At 41.9% G+C, this 17,254-nt stretch overlaps 1 protein-coding gene across 1 annotated transcript in view; it reads left to right on the forward strand.

Moving 5' to 3' along the window:
• Positions 1-17,254, forward strand: part of SERPINE2 (serpin family E member 2) — a 230,477-nt gene that overhangs the window by 187,097 nt on the left and 26,126 nt on the right. Inside the window, exon 2 of the mRNA XM_028731075.2 lies at positions 10,716-10,773. The gene's annotated coding sequence lies outside the window, so the exon portion shown is untranslated. The remainder of the gene's footprint in view (positions 1-10,715; positions 10,774-17,254) is intronic.

Below are 17,254 nucleotides of genomic sequence, written 5' to 3' on the forward strand. Positions count from 1 at the left end.
TGAGAAATGCTAAGAGCTCGCGTTTTGCTGCTGGCTGGTGGAGCGCTTCACGAAAAGGAGAGTGATGCTCCATGTGACTTAATTGCCATTCAGGATGCATTTCTGCAGCTGCTCAAATAACAGGCAGATAGCCAACGACAGCATCCTCTTGATGCTCCAGGACAGTGTTCCTTGTGTAAGAATAAAAATATAATGACTCTAATGTGTCGTTTGGGTTGCTTCACACATCACCTGCAGATTGCCATTTGGAATGTATAATTAGAGCAATGCTCAGAGAGGGGGACAGGAAGTGGGGGCTTAATTGCAATCACTTGGAGGCTGGCCAAACATTTGGAGCACCCTTCTGTGATGTTTGAACTGTGTTGCCTACAGAATGAATAATATACCTGGCTTCTTCCAGATGCTGCACTTCGGGATGTCATTTATATGCCTTGCATGCTCCTCTAGGGAAAAAAATATATCCCTGTAGTTTACTTTGGGGAAAATCTATCTATCTATCTATTCATCAACCATCTATCTATCATCGCAACAGACTGGAACTTTGTCATAATTGTCAAGCTGCCTCAAATTACACAAAAACTCAGCAAGGTAAACTACTATTAGTTATTCTTTCTTTCTTTCTCTCTCTTTCAATGTTTATAAACTACACTTTCATAAAAGATATAAGGTGGTGTACAATATTGGGGGGGGGGGAACCCAACTAATAATAATAATAGTAATAGTAATTTATTATTTATTTTTATATATATATATATATATATATATATAAATATAAAGCCACTCTGGGCGGCTTCCAACAAAACACTAAAATACAATAACCTATTAAACATTAAAAGCTTCCCTAAACAGGGCTGCCTTCAGATGTCTTCTAAAAGTTTGGTAGTTATTTTTCTCTTTGACATCTGGTGGGAGGGCGTTCCACAGGGCGGGTGTCACTACCGAGAAGGCCCTCTGCCTGGTTCCCTGTAACTTGGCTTCTTGCAGCGAGGGAACCGCCAAAAGGCCCTTGGCGCTGGACCTCAGTGTATGGGCAGAACGATGGAGGTGGAGACGCTCCTTCAGGTATACTGGACCGAGGCTGTCAATAATTTTAATTGACTTAAAAAGGTAAAGGTACCCCTGCCCATATGGGCCAGTCTTGATAGACTCTAGGGTTGTGCGCCCAACTCACTCAAGAGGCCGGGGGCCAGCGCTGTCCGGAGACACTTCCAGGTCACATGGCCAGCGTGACATCGCTGCTCTGGCGAGCCAGAGCTGCACATGGCAATGCCGTTTACCTTCCCGCTAGTAAGCGGTCCCTATTTATCTACTTGCACCCGGGAGTGCTTTCGAACTGCTAGGTTGGCAGGCGCTGGGACCGAACAACGGGAGCGCACCCCGCCGCGGGGATTCGAACCGCCGACCTTTCGATCGGCAAGCCCTAGGCGCTGAGGCTTTTATCCACAGCGCCACCCGCGTCCCATTTTAATTGACTTACATGTCAGTAAAAATGGTTGATAAAAAATCCCAAGTGTCATACGTAGAAACATAGAATTGCAGAGTTGGGTGGGTCATCTAGTTCAACCCCTTGCAATGCAGGAATCTCAGTAAAGCATCCATGACAGATGGCCACCCAACCTCTGCTTAAAAACCTCCAGTGAAGGAGAGTCCACAACCTCCTGAAGGAGTCCGTTCCACTGTCAAACAGCTCTTACTGTTATAAAGTTATTTCTGATGATTAGTCAGAATCTCCTTTCTTGTAACTTGTATCAGGTCCCAGATAACCTAGAAAAGCTCTGCTGGATGATCACTTGAGAATGTAATAGAAGCAGTAAGGTAGGATTCCTTTGCTGCCTTTATTGTCACATGGTAGGTACAGTTGTGCTCTCTAAACAGTGCTCAGCTGGCCACGGAGTGAGTTCTTATAAAATAAGTTTAGAAATATGATAAATGATGTAATAAAATAGTATTCTGATATATTTTTGTAGTACAGATTAATGCAGAAATGAATTGGGACTTATGATCACATGCAAAATCGACATGAACCAGAAACAGACTGATCTGTTCATCCCTAACTATGGGAAATTATTATTATGTCTTTCATACCATTTGGGGGGGGGGACCTTCTTTGGCCTTGATTTTATATAGAAGAGAGCAAGAAAATTTGGGAAAGAAATAAAAACCACCCACTGTCCACAAAAGTTTTCTGCAGAGTTTTTATGGTTTCTTGAGGAGACTCTTGAGAGTCCCATGGACTGCAAGAAGATCAAACCTATCCATTCTTAAGGAAATCAGCCCTGAGTGTTCCCTGGAAGGACAGATCCTGAAGCTGAGGCTCCAATACTTTGGCCACCTCATGAGAAGAGAAGACGCCCTGGAAAAGACCCTGGTGTTGGGAAAGATGGAGGGCACAAGGAGAAGGGGATGACAGAGGACGAGATGGTTGGACAGTGTTCTTGGAGCTATGAACATGAGTTTGACCAAACTGCAGGAGGCAGTGAAAGACAGGAGTGCCTGGCGTGCTCTGGTCCATGGGGTCATGAAGAGTCGGACATGACTAAATGACTAAACAACAACAAATTCCACTTATTCAGTCTGCAGTGATGGTCCTCTACAACCTTCACCAGCACCACATCCTTCCTCCTCTGCTTGGTCAGTCTGCCCTTTTCTCCTAGCTTTGCGTATCATCATAGCTCCCAGGAGATACAAGGCCAGAGTATTGTTGATGTCATCCACATAAAAAACCAGCACTGAATTTTAACAGACCCATTAAGAAAAAAAAGAGGTTAGACAAGGCACTTAATGGTGTGGTGTTCTGAGTTAATGGAGAAAGTTAAATGCAGCTTTAAGGATAAATGGGCACTATCTTTTACCATGGGACTATATTTCCTTAGACCTAGTTGAAACAGTTCTCCCTCTGTGCTTCAGTTGTCAGAGCCTCATCTGCATGAACAGGGTATACCAAATCCATTCTGGACAGTAGATGAGGTTGGTGTTTGGGCAACAGAGGCTATATATTCTGCTTCATTGCCTCATTAATACCCCCTTTGACAATTATTTATTTTGTTAGTTATTGCATTCTGAGGGTTGAATCCAGTGCAGCAGTAATAATAATAATAATAATAATAATAATAATAATAATAATAATAATAATAATTTATTTATACCCCGCACATCTGGCTGGGCTTTCACAGCCACTCTGGGCGGCTTCCAACAAAATATTAAAATACCGTAATCCATCAAACATTAAAAGCTTCCCTAAGCAGGGCTGCCTTCAGATGTCTGGTAGTGAATTAAGTAAGTGAATTAGTTAATGAAGGGATTTATACGTGTGCAATGGAACTTCTCCCTTCTCCTCCCTATAACCCGTGGACCCACTAAATCTGTTCTGAGGTTTTTCCCAGCCCTCCATAGCAGATTTGGGGAAAGGTGAGAATTTCCATTGCACAAGCATAAATCTAATACAAGTGCATTGGATGCTGCCCTGAATTTCCAAATCATAACTCTTTTCTTTTTCCTTTTCAAGCTCAGAAACATTCATCATTTGTGGGGAAGTCAGATATAGCTGAGGTTCATCATCACTTAATTTTTATATTCTTAATCCAATGCCTAATTTTTTTGATGTTGATTACGTTCTTATTTCTGCTTGCTTAAGCTAAATGATTGTCACCATCACAGTTCTTTAAAGGCCTTGCTTTTCTCCAAAACTATTAATATTCCAATGCAACTCAGATAAAAAATCTCATTGCTTTTTGCTCAGCATGTGCCATAACTCCTGAGTTTCTGTACATCATTGTAAAAAGATCAGGGATTCCATCATTTCCCAGGATAGTATTGTTTCTCTTTGTGCACCTAAGCTTCCAACATTTAGTAACATTGATCCTTTATCTTGTTTTTCCTCAGTGCAGTGAATCATTCTAATGCTGGCTCAATATTTAAGAAAATATTTTTGAAGAAAAGAAAAAAGGGAAAGCAAGAAAAAGATGTTACACATTTGCAGTTCTTGCTGGAAAGAATAAAAACACAGTTGTTTTCTTGATGGCTCCTGTTTTCCAAGGCTGCTGTTAATTTTAACGCATGTACTTCCAAACCCTTGTTTTCTTTTCTTTTGATTCCTTTTTTGTCTTTTCCTTTTGTTACTTTTGTATTCCTGTTTTGAGAAGAATGGTTCATTGTTCCAGTCTCTGCAGTGGAAATTGTGAGATTTGGAATAGCGGTGTTCTAATTTTCTTTGAGCAAGGTATCTTATTTGTTTGTGGTACCAGGGCTGTTCCCAAGATCAACTGATGCAGGTTAAATGGAGAGCCAAATGGGATGTGTGTTTATGTGTGTGAGATTTTAATTGAGAAACTAGTGCTGGGGAAAGGCTTAAATACCCCATATCCGCAGCATAATATACCAATATACCTGGTTGGAATCAGGGAGCCCTTGTGGCTTCTAGTTACACTTTAAAAGCAACAACATGGGATAATCTATTAAGGGATGTTCCATATTGGAAGGTTGGCGGTTCAAATCCACATGACGGGGTGAGCTTCCACTGCTCTGTCCCAGCTTCTGCCAACCTAGCATTCGAAAGCATACCAGTGCAAGTAGATAAATAGGTACCACTGTGGCAGGAAGGTAAACAGTGTTTCCGTGTGCTCTGGCACTCGTCACAGTCCTCCGTGTGCCAGTAGCAGTTTAGTCATGCTGGCCACATGACTCAGAAAGCTGTCTGTGAACAAATGCCAGCTCCCTCGGCAAGTTCGAGCACCGCACCCCATAGTCACCTTTGACTGGACTTAACCGTCCAGGAGTCCTTCTACCTTAATTTGGTTCTCACCATTCCTACCTTTAACTAGTTTTGATCATGCTATCAGCATACAGAATGGTTCAGTACAGATATATCTAAAAAATGGAGTGGTTATTATAATACAATTAAGTATGTTATCATAGGGACGCGGGTGGCGCTGTGGGTTAAACCACAGAGCCTAGGGCTTGCCGATCAGAAGGTCGGCAGTTCAAATCCCTGCGACGGGGTGAGCTCCCGTTGCTGGGTCCCAGCTCCTGACAACTTAGTGGTTCGAAAGCACAAAAGTGCAAGTAGATAAATAGGTACTGCTCTGGCGGAAAGGTAAACAGTGTTTCCATGTGCTGCTCTTGTTCGCCAGAAGCGGCTTAGTCATGCTGGCCACATGACCCGGAAGCTGTACGCCAGCTCCCTCGGCCAATAAAGTGAGATGAGCGCCGCAACCCCAGAGTCATCCGTGACTGGACCTAATGGTCAGGGGTCCCTTTACCTTTATGTTATCAATAGTTCATGGTCAGATGGTGTGATAGGTAAGAATACTCACCTGAACTACCAACAGCTTAGTCTCTGCTACAGTACTTCCCGGGAAAGAAAGGGGGAGGGCGAACCAGTGGAAAGGTTGGCATAGTGCAAATGTACCATTAAAGACAATTTGGTGCTCCTGCAGTAGAGCCTCTGGCAGGACATGAGCATTGGTGGTTGGCTATCCATGCCAACTCCTGACTCCTTGATAGTTAAGTGGTATGCTGTGCATGCAAAGGTGTCAGGCTCAACTATCTTCCTAACCCTTATAGGTGAACACACAATTAAGAACATACAACCAATTTGCTGGCTTAAATGTTGCAATATTGCTTCACTCAAAGTAAGCTGATAAATAATAATGTCATCTCAAAAGAATCAGCAGAGTTTCACACTGCCAATTAGTCATTGTCTAACAGCAGGTAACTAAACATTCTGAAACAATTCTTTCAACATGTTCCCAACTCCCACATCAGGACAAATCTCCCTGTGGTTTTTCGTTTTTCAGTTGTTCCTGTACAATTGGGTTTGATTGACTCTACTTCCAGTACAAAAGAATCAGCTCTACATTTCTCTGGTACGTCACAGTAAATTACTATCCAATCCATATTTATACTCAATAAAATGCAATTTCATGCAGGAAGTTATTTACAACTTGCTGGGTATTAAATTATCTCTTGAAAATGTCTACTAAAATTCTGTCGGTGACTGGAAATGCAGGCCTTGAAAGCTTATATGCTCTTTGACCAATTTTTTTTTTTTTTGTCCAGTACAAAATTCTCCATCTCGTTCTTGGGGATTCTGCACCGAACTGGTAAGCTGAACTCATGAATCTAGCTTTTACTCAGAGAAGACCCGCTGAAATTATTTTTTGTAAATAACTATGTTTCAGTTTTTTAATCACATTTGTTAGCATATTACTATATGTAAACAAGGCCCATTACTTTCAGTACAATATGAAGAAAATAAATCCTAAATAAAGTGAACAGAATTAAATTGAGTACAATCTTGTGACAGATGGGGAACTCTACACAAGTGAACTTAACTGTGCTGGCCTTTGCATTTATAATCCCAGCCTATAAGATATCACCTTTACACAGGCAAAACTCTCCTGAAATCATTTTACTCAGCACAATGAACAAAAGCAGTGATCCAATGTATTTTCCTTTAATTTGTAATCATTAACTTATAATGGATACACACGCAATCCTGTTCAAATGCTCATTCACCTGGGAAACTGTGATTGCTTAACAGGGCTATAGATGGCTGCCTCTTGCTAAGTGAAATTGAACTCATAAGACTACATGGCAACAGGCAATCTGATCCTCCTAGGCTCTACCTGTTGTATTCCATTATTTTTAAGTCTGTGTTTTAAGAAGTGTGCCCCAGTAGTTAATATGAAAGGAGTTAGAGCAGGAGCTGCCAACCTGGCACTTGTTTGTGCCATGGTACGCATGAAAGCTGCTATTGGTGCATCTGGCTAGGTGCCCCAGAGTCTGAACTTTCGCTTCTTTTTAAAGCAAGTCTCTGGCCCTCCTAGAATGTAAATTATGGGGCAACATGTACAGGCACCTTCTATGAGATTTCTGTGGAATGAGTGTGGTGTGGCCACTTCACACATTTTATTTGGTACTTAGGAATGGTGCACCTTGTTGCCATTAGAAAGCAACAGCGAGTGTGAGTGTGAGTGTGTGTGTGTGTGTGTGTGATCAGTAAGGTGTGATTTCCCCAAGCAGGACCAGCAGGACATAACTGACTTCCTATGCTAACTATAAAGTTGTCAGGGGCAGCACTCTCTCTTATTTTGTGTTACCGCATGCTTCCCATGGCAGCCATTTTTTGTGTTAAGCCCCACCCTGCCCCATAGCAGCTATTTTGTGCCTCCAGTATACTCTTTCAAAACCTGAAATGTGCCCACTGGTCTAAAAAGGTAGAGAGCCCTTTAGTTAGAGAAAAGTGGCAGGTGGGGAAAATGCTGAGAATGTGGCTGGAGGTCATGAATAAAGATCTACATTGAAGCGGGTTGGACTACTTCTACAATGGGATCCTCAATTAGATTTTAACCCTTGCTGGATCCAGGAATGAGAAAGGTCCACAGACTAACCCCTCTCCAAAGTCACACTATATAAATTACTTCAGCAACAGGTTACGGGTCCAGCAGGGGGAGAAATATGTGAGAAATTGCCTTGTGCTGACAAATGAGTGGGGTACCTATACACACTTCTGGTGGACATGCCCAAAGGTGGCAAATTTTGGGAAACTAGTGTTTAATGAGATAAATAAATTACTCATCATCATATCATGAAGTCTCTAGAGCTTGCTTTACTGAATCTGTATTTGAAGAAGAATCAGGACTTGGTGAATAAGCCACTAATTAGATTTCTCTTTATAGGTAGGTAGCCGTGTTGGTCTGCCGTAGTCGAAACAACAACAAAAAATTCCTTCCAGTAGCACCTTAGAAACGAACTTAGTTTGTTATTGGTATGAGCTTTCGTGTGCATGCACACTTCTTCAGATTTCTCTTATGGCAGTACCCATGGTTATAGCCACATTCTAGAAAGACTGAAAAGGTGTGAACTTGAATGCTTGGTACAAGAGAGTAGGCATATGAGTATCTTAAGTGTGATTTGGGGGGGGGGAGTAAAAGCAAAAACACTCCTCTTGATTGTTTCCTACAGAAAGCCTAGCACTATAGTAAGAAAAGGAAAGAGCATATATTTCTGCAAAATCCCATTTGTCACTTTAAGATCATTCAAACTGTAAAATGTTGCTTTCCATCAAGTGTGAAAGGTGTTCATTTGTTTGTGTTGCCAAGGATACATGTGGTAATAACAGGAAAAATATTTCTGGCACGCAACGCACAAAGCTGACAAAAATAAGCCAGTGTTAAACCCCATATCAGCTCTACAGCTTAATCCAAACTTTGGCTATCTGATTATACTTTACTGACTAGCTGGCATCAGCCCCTAGGGAGCTTGAGGAAATCCCACTGCTTACTTTGTTCCACTTTGAAATAATGACTTTTAACTACTCACTGACCAAACTTGTCTACTTATCCCATGATCTGGGTTCAAATATTGCTGTTATGATGCTTGTTGAATTACTTCACACCAGTCACTGTCTTTCAGTATAACGTATCTCACATAATTTTGCATCCTGAGAAGAAAGCAAGAGAGGAGCCTAAGCTCATCATATTGGCTCCTGAAGAGGCCACAACTGACTGAATTCTGCTGTTTTATGTTTTATGCTTGTTTTACATTTTGGATTATAAATCATGGGGAATTGGCAGAAAGGAGTGCATAAAAGTACAGTGCATAGATAAATATGCAGTTTGCTTGTTTTGGTGGAACTCAGATAGACAAAATCATCTGCCACCTCAAGCATGGGGTCACCAAAGGTGATGCGTGGACGGCTGGCGACATCCTGATCCAGGATGTTGGTTTTTGTCAGGCTGATGTGGGCCAAATTCCCTGCATGCTTGGGCAAAATGGTTGATGAGTCTTGGTAGGGCTTCCTCGGAGTGCACTGTCTAGATGGAGGATAGAGGGGTTTGTGAACATGGGAGTAGCCAGGATTTATGTTTGGGGGCAGGCTTCATGTTAGGGAGGGCAGAACCTCAGTTAGTAAAGTATTTTTTATTGATTTACTTGATTTGGGGGAGGCAGCTGCCCCCCTGGCCCCACTTGGCTAAGCCCATGTTTGTGAGTGTGTAGTAATTAGCATGGGGACGCGGGTGGCGCTGTGGGTTAAAGCCTCAGCGCCTAGGACTTGCCGATCGAAAGGTCGGCGGTTCGAATCCCCGCGGCGGGGTGCGCTCCCGTCGTTCGGTCCCAGCGCCTGCCAACCTAGCAGTTCGAAAGCACCTTCGGGTGCAAGTAGATAAATAGGGACCGCTTACCAGCGGGAAGGTAAACGGCGTTCCGTGGCCACGTGACCCGGAAGTGTCTGCGGACAGCGCTGGCTCCCGGCCTATAGAGTGAGATGAGCGCACAACCCTAGAGTCTGGCAAGACTGGCCCGTATGGGCAGGGGTACTTTTTTAGTAATTAGCATGCCATGCAAAGGCAAACGTTACACATGTGTTGCTTTTGCTTCTGCGACACCCCCCCAACCCACCCCCCAGCATGTGGCCCTTAAAAAGCTGTTCAGAAAGGAATGCAGCTGTCTTGCTGACAGATATTCCTCACCCCTGCCCTCCACAGTGGTACCTCTGGTTGCGAACCGGATCCGTTCCGTTGTCCCATTCACAATGTAAAAAGCCCGCAACCTGAAGCACCGTATCTGCACAGGTGCGTGGCGCAATTTGGTGCTTGTGCGCATGCGCAAAGTGCGATTTAGCACTACTGCGCATGCGCGAGCGGCAAAACCTGGAAGTAACCCTTTCCGGTACTTCTGGGTCGCTGCGGGACGCAACCTGAAAAAACGTAACATGAAGCAAACGTAACATGAGGTCTGACTGTATACTAATAGTGAACATATTTGGCCAGTGGGAATTCCTATTTAACCAAAATGGCACCATCTACGCTTCAAAAAGGAAGGATCCAACTTAGGCAAAAATAAGGCTCAAAGGTTCTCCAAAGTTCGATAGATCTTTAGGAAGGATTCCCCCTCAGCACCAATTGGACACAGAGTGTTGTCTGAGCTGCTGGAAAGCAGAAAACTGGGGAAGGGACAATGGCATATCCCAGAATTTGGCAGCTTGGCTTCCTCAGCAAGCACTCCATGCTGCAACATTTTCTTGCAGGCGCCACTTGAGAGACAGGCGGGCTAGAAAACTTAAACTTGTGATGAAATTCCATTGTAATAATAGAAATGAGTTGCTTTGTTGATTTTGCCCCCTCGCTTTTATCCGCTTTACTAATGAGCGACTGTGAAAGGAACTCAAGTTTCTAAAACAAACCTAGTTATAAAACTCTAATGATGAGGCTGGTGATGCAAAAAACAACAAAACGCTATAATAAACAAACAACACTTCTAAGCGGGTTCTGGCGGGACCCAGGTTCTGCTTGACTCGCTCCAAACCCGTGTTTACACATCGAGTCACATCGTTGTTCTCCTCAGTGCTCCCTTTTTTTTTCTTCTTTCGAGCGCCTTGGACGCTCTTGGCGAGGGCGGAGAGGCGCTTCTGGACTTGAGGGAGGGAGGTGGCGCCTCAGGCCGGGAGGCGAGGCCTCCTGGCGGCGTGGTCTTTCGAGGAAGGGCGGGAGCTGGGCGAGGCGGAGGAGGAGGTGGCCGCTGCTGAGGAGACAAGCGGCGGCGGCGGCGGCGGCGGCCCCAGTGGGAGGGGAAAAGCCGAGTGGGCGCCGCCCGGCCGCTTCTGCGCTCTCTCGCCGGCGGGCGGGATAAATGCGGGATTCGGGGCGGCCGCTCGGCTTAGTCGCTGAGCTGAGCGGGAGGAGCAGCAGAGAGGAAGCTCAGCCGCCGCCGCCGCCGCCGCCGCCGCTCTTATTCCCCCGGAGAGGCGCTTCTCCAGCGAGGGCGAGAGAGGTGAGAGCTCCTGGGGGGTGACTTCGCCCTGGGGGTCGCGCTTTCCTCCCTGAGGTCTCCGCCTGGCCCGCCCTTTCCCTTCCCTTTCAATGGGATTTCTTTGCCCCCCTCCCCAGCCCCAGCTTCCAAAAAGGAGGGTTTATTTTGGCGACCCCTCTCATCCTGCTTCCCCGGCCTGTGTACTTTCCTTTTCTTTCTCGGCTGCTTATCAACTTCATGACTAACTCTTCATTACCCTACGGCAGTTCAGGGAGACATACATATATATGAACATTTCCATTAAGGTTGTTCTTTCCTCTTTTTCGGGTTGAGTTTGTGGGACGGGGGGCGGCGACTGGGCAGCCAGAAATAAATAACTGCTGGGTTTGCAAAAGCCCCCCCTGTGCGGTTTATTGAGATGAATTCACAAGGGCTCTTTTTGCCCCTCTCCTTCCTCCAAATCTGTCATGTGCGTAGTAAATGAATACTTGTAAATTCCCAAAGCCCACAACTATGCGGTATATCGGGAGTGTGTGTGTGGTTTTTTTTTGGGGGGGGGGGGGTTGGGGAGAAGAGCTTCCCAATTTAGTTCTCCGATTTCCATCTCCAGAAGAAGGAATGAGTGTATCTGAGATTCCCCCTTCGGTGCTTTTCTGCTTCCCCTTTACCCCGCATTTTGTGCGGTCAGGGCACCCTTGGAAACATGTCCGGTCAAGTTACTAGCCCCTACGAAAACTTCATTAGCTCACATTCCCGCCAATACTTGTAGCAGGAGCTTCTTCTTTCCCCCCTAGGCTATTCGAAAGAGCCCATTCTTATCCTGGGGCGGGATGAGATTTTTACATGCTATGGTTGAATGGTAATTTACAAATGTGGCATAGGGCATCAAAGGAGTGCCATAAAGAGAACAGGTGACTATAATAAAAAGTGGGCGTCTCAGTCCTTACATCTTATGTTGCTCATAGGGTAGAAACGATCTGCAACACAGACAGATGTCCTTGTCTGCCTCTGTAAGGTAATGGTCACCACAGGGAGGCTTTTGAAGGATCTCTAGCTTTTCTTCTCTTGCTGGTGGGTGTAAAAGTGGTAACAGCACAACTGAATTTAATGAAGTTACGCTGCTATAGGGAATATCTAAGAAATATTTAGTGTAGAGCATATCCCTGAATTGAAAGGGAAAATGAGAACATTAAAGAGATGTTCAGACCGGAGTTGATAATTTTCTTATCTTTTGTTTTCTCCCCCTCTCTCTGTGTGTCTGGGTTTGAAAGAGAGACTTTTTCTTGAACTATGGGGACACTTGTGAAATAACTGTGAAACTTAATTTGCTTAAAATTAGACAAGAATTTGTTTAAAAATAGACAGTACAGTGCATCTCATGGCCTCAGTTGGTAAGAGCCCAATTCAAAATATATTCTGTGAAATACTGGTCCGTGTGTGTGTGTGGATTCTGCCTAAATCTCTGTAGTGTCCTTTTGTACGAAAGCAAATTATAAATGGCTTACAAGCTATTCACATAGCAGACAGACAGCTTTTGATGCTCTTGCATACTTTATTTTTGGAAGTGGAATCTTGAGCTTGAAGCCAAAGAATATTTATTTGTATAAGAATTTCCATTTGGTGTTGAATGTCGCCACAGAATCAAAAGGGCAATTTTGCCTCATTTCTAGCCCTCCTATGTGCGAAGATGCCCAGTAATAACTTGTGTGGACACTTTAAAAAAAAAGAAGATGGGAGGAACACATTATTTGTTAGAAAGATATGTTTTTTTTTAAATTGGCAGTTTCTATCCAAGACCTATCTGTTCCGGACTTGCTTTCCCCCCAAATAGATTTATAATAGGACAGAGGACATGGCTGCTGTACTGGTATCTGAAGTCTAAAGTACAGTGTAGTCCGCTTGACTGTATTGGTTTTTAAAGAGCTTGCTGGAAGATATTAGTCAAGCAGTAGATTATGAGAGTAGGGTATAGTATCAGAATAGTTAACTGCACTGCAATTAAGAACTGTAGGTCATCTAGCATGTAATGCTCTAAAACTACATTTTGAGGGCACAGCAGCATTACACATGCCCTAAGAACATCATAACCATCTAGTCCAGCGTCCTGTTCTCACAGTGGTCAGCCAAATGCTTCTGGGAAACTCGCACGCAGGATCTGAGCCCAAAAGCACTCTCCCCTCCTATGGTTTCCAACAAGTGATATGCAGAATCATTACTAACCTCCAGCCATGGAGGCAGAGTGTAACTAACATGTCATTGTTGGTTGGGTGTAACATTCTTGAATAAAGACTGGAACTGTGTTTTTGTCATCATCTTCTTGAGCCATCCTACCTGAATTGAAAGGAAGGGCTTTTCTGGTGGTGGGAACCTAAACAGTTAGTTGGAAATGGGATGAACCTTTTGTCCACTCATTCATGGAAGTGGAATGTCTTTTCTAGTTAAAGCTTGGCAAGGCGTTTGGCTCTCTAACGAGCAATTGCCGACAACATCCTTTGAGTAACTGCTTGAAGTGAAGAATTAGGTCAGCCACAAAGTACATGCTCTAGAAAGGCAACATTTCTTTCTCCAAAACAGTTTTAGAGTCCACCTGAACAATTAAGAGCGCATCCAAGACTTGCAATGGAATAAATAATAGGCACAAAATAAACAGTAGTATTGGTTTATAGATAGTTTTCTGGGGGTGTGCATATTTTGGCCCTGAAAGAGGTTTGAGCTTCCTTATTCACTGAATTTCAGTAGAAGCTATTTTAACACAGTTCTTGCATTTTGTTCCAAGTATAACTATAGCTGACAATTTGTCTTGCATTCACTTGCTAACCTCACAGGTCTGAACATTTTGGAAACTGAAATAATTTGAGATGGGACCTGTGCAAATTGGAACGGTGGTGTACTTTAAGGATTAAAAATGTATCCTACTTAAAATTTTAATAATAACTTTACTGGATCTTCTCTTGAAGATATGGGCTGGATTAGCTCTTTATTTAGAAGAGTCACAAAGAGTCGGACACGACTAAACGACTAAACAACAACAACAAGCTCTTTATTTACATGACAATTTATTGTTGTAAGCAGTTATGTTCTGATTCTTAAGTTTTGGCATGCTTTTAATAGCTTGCTGCTTTTTTCTGAACAGGGATGTTTATGTTCGTTGCATCTTTGACAACATTCAATGCCTTTTCACAGGTAGTGAGCAGATAAACAATATGGCACCACATAAATTAATATGGGTGTTTTAGGAACAGTTAATTCTGCATCATCAATCCTTTTAGTGTATTGTTGCCTTGTAAAACACTGTATTTCACAAGATAAGGGACAATAAAAGAAAACATCATGCTGAAGGAACACATTTGAAGAAATTAAAGGTTGTTTTCGACCTAGTAGCAGTTAGTAACCAACACATATTTCGCAATGCATCAAAATATTGTCATCACTGCATGTTTCTCAAGAACACAACTGTAAGGCTTTAGTTCTCTTTACATAACATTTGATAGGATCATCAGTATGTCAAATGAGTGTGCTGAAGGAAACATTCTAGATTGGTGTTTCAAATAATTTTCTTATTACCAGTGGAATTTTGGTTTTTCTATTGGGAGCCAACATTTTGGACATGGACAAGGGTGGTCTCCCACCTCATACATCAGTCTTCCTCAGCCAATGGTTGTAGTGGCTGGACTAGATGGGAGTTGACTCCAAAACATCTGGAGGGTACCGTATTGGCTACCTCTGATTAAAACATCTGGAGGGGCACCAGGTTGAAGAAGGGTGTCATAACACCATTTGGCCTATCTAGAGAGATACTTAAACAAGCTTTCACATGTGTTCTAGACATCCTGACTGCGTCCTTCAATGATGAGTAATTATTGAGCATTTTATGGATCATAGCTATATTTTTTAATATATAAATTAGTAGGTAAGACTCCCACTAATGGCAGCAGCATTAATGCAGATTTTTATATTTCCAAATGGTGGAATAATGGAATGTGCAACTTCAAAGGAGAAGTGTTTCTTCAAAGCTTATTTTTCTATAGTAGTAGTAGACATGGTGATGACTGGTGCTAAATCACAAGCCTCTTCAATACAGATTCCTTAGCTTTCTTCTGATGACTGCTAATGTACTTTACTGAGTAATTACACCTTCCTACTGTCAAGGTTTGCATACACTGGCGGAAGAGATAAAAAAAAATTGTTTTGTTTTCACATAGCCTTCCCAACCTTGTATCTTTAAGTTGACAGTAGAACTGTCGGTTTTGACAGCTTAGTTATACATAATAAACGAGGGCTCCAAACATATTTTGAATAAACTCACTTTAGTTGGAGACAAATATTACTTATTTCGTGTCCTCCATCAAGGAGGAAAAATACATTTATGTATTTAGAAAGGTTCATGCTCTGAATGGTTAGTGAATTCATCTGCATGTAAGAGTGCCCTCTGCTGTCTAAGCTAGCTAAAGGAGTGCATCTACTTTGTTCTCTGTTTTGAGTATCTATTGTTGTTTAGATAAAATAACAATACTGTATCCTGATGTATAATTTGTCAATACATGTGGAGCAAAGGCAGAAATCTATGTTAATGTCTTAAATGTCAAAATGTCACTTACTCTCTTATTGCAAATAGAATAAGAATAATCTCAATAGAATGAAAGCTCTTGAAATAGTTATTTGCATGCAAAATATATTTTGTTTAGAATTTGAATGGTTTTGCATCCATACTACTACTACTCCCAGAAAGTTAAGGGTAAATGGTATGAGTCTCATTCTGCCCCGAGGCTAAAATTTTTTGGTCTGAAGTAGCATCAAATATAAACAATATTGTGAAGGGCAACTTTAAGACAAAAACATCTAGATGCTTTGCATTCAACAAGGGGAAAACAAAATAAATATATTTGAGCAAGAATGTTTAAAGAACTTTGGGATAGCAAACAATAGGGGCATAGGATTAGTTAAAATCCTTTTGCAATTTTGTGAGAATATGTGAATATGATTCTCTTTTATGAAGGACCATGCGGGGTTTGACATCTTTCTGTAGGGTCTGCAAGACAGAGCTGTTCTGCCTGGTCTTCGTCTTAGACTCACTCTGACCCCTTATATGGGATTTGGTATATAAATTTTCCCTTGGCTTTTTTGCTGGCCCATGTAGGGCCAGCATGGATAGCTGGCTCGGGTGAATACCCGATGTTTCCTCTCTTTATGGTCTTGATTTATGGGCTACTACTAAAATGAGGCTTCATTTTAAGCTGTATTTTAAGTCATATTTTAATTAACTGTTTTTCCCCCCATTACATTTTATTGTAATTTATATTTGGTGTTAGCCGCTCTGAGCCTGGCCCTGTCTGGGGTATTAATAATAATAATAATAATAATAGATATATAAATAAAGTGGGTTCTTTAATAGCTCCCTTCTTTCAATTATATGATATTCACTAATTTATATTGGCTCATTTTCTTCTTTTTCTCTTTATTTTTTATTTGCTGATGTATTATTATGGATTATCATAGTAATTATTGCTATTTAAAATTAATTTATAATTTCATGTATTTTTGTAAATTGTGCAGTTATTGCTTGGATTTATGTTTCAGTTAAAATAAAATATCAATAATAAAATTTTCCTTCTAACTTTTTGCAGGCTTGAGGTTTTTCACCTTTTTCTAAAATAATCCTGAATTTCACCTATCCAGTAACTTAAATACAGTGTGTGTGTGCGGGGTGGGTGGGGGGAAGAGGATAGGAATCTGAAAACTTGACTACCAAGTAGCTGCATTTAATTTATATTCCTAGTCAGATTTTCTGAGCAAAACCCTCAAAGTTTAAAACATTTTTTAAAAAAAGAACCTTAAAAACAATATATGATACATGAATAATTAGAACAACAATAAAGAAACATTTTGTCTAATGGATTTCTGGGAAAAATAATGTGTCATGAATAAGTTTTGTGGTGCAAAACAGGCATATAAAACTAAAAGGCTCTAGTAAAAAAGATGTTTTGGGGAAGTAGTAATGAAAGGGACAGTTCAGAAACCACAGGAAGAGCTATGTATATTTTTAGTATAACTTTTTTTCAGTTACAATAATGAGAGAGTACTAAAAATGTGGTGTGCATTGTGTCTCTACTTTGTTGTGAATTTTTCAGTAACCACTCATCTAGCTGAAGCTTTAGATTTGCATTTCTAGTCAAGCAAAGTCTATATATCTGAAATTAAATCCACTATAATAATGTTTATTGAACAGAGTTGCAGAGCAGTTTTCACCACTAGTGCTTGATCTCGTAGCGACAATGGCTCCTGCCACTGTGTAGCTGCTGTGACCACTTTTCCATTTTGTTCTTGAGCTATTTTGGCATAGGCTCTTATTAGTTATCAGTTCATCTTCCTCACTTCTCAATGTGTCTCAGAGTAGATTCTCCTGAGCCCAAATAACTTTCTGAGTCAAGGAGCCGCAGGGCAGCTTGTACAAAAATTATGGTGCGTTGCAGGTTAACGGATGCAGCAGGAGGACAAATGGTCA

The sequence above is a fragment of the Podarcis muralis genome, chromosome 6, assembly GCF_964188315.1.
Source record: "Podarcis muralis chromosome 6, rPodMur119.hap1.1, whole genome shotgun sequence".
NCBI lineage: Eukaryota > Metazoa > Chordata > Lepidosauria > Squamata > Lacertidae > Podarcis > Podarcis muralis.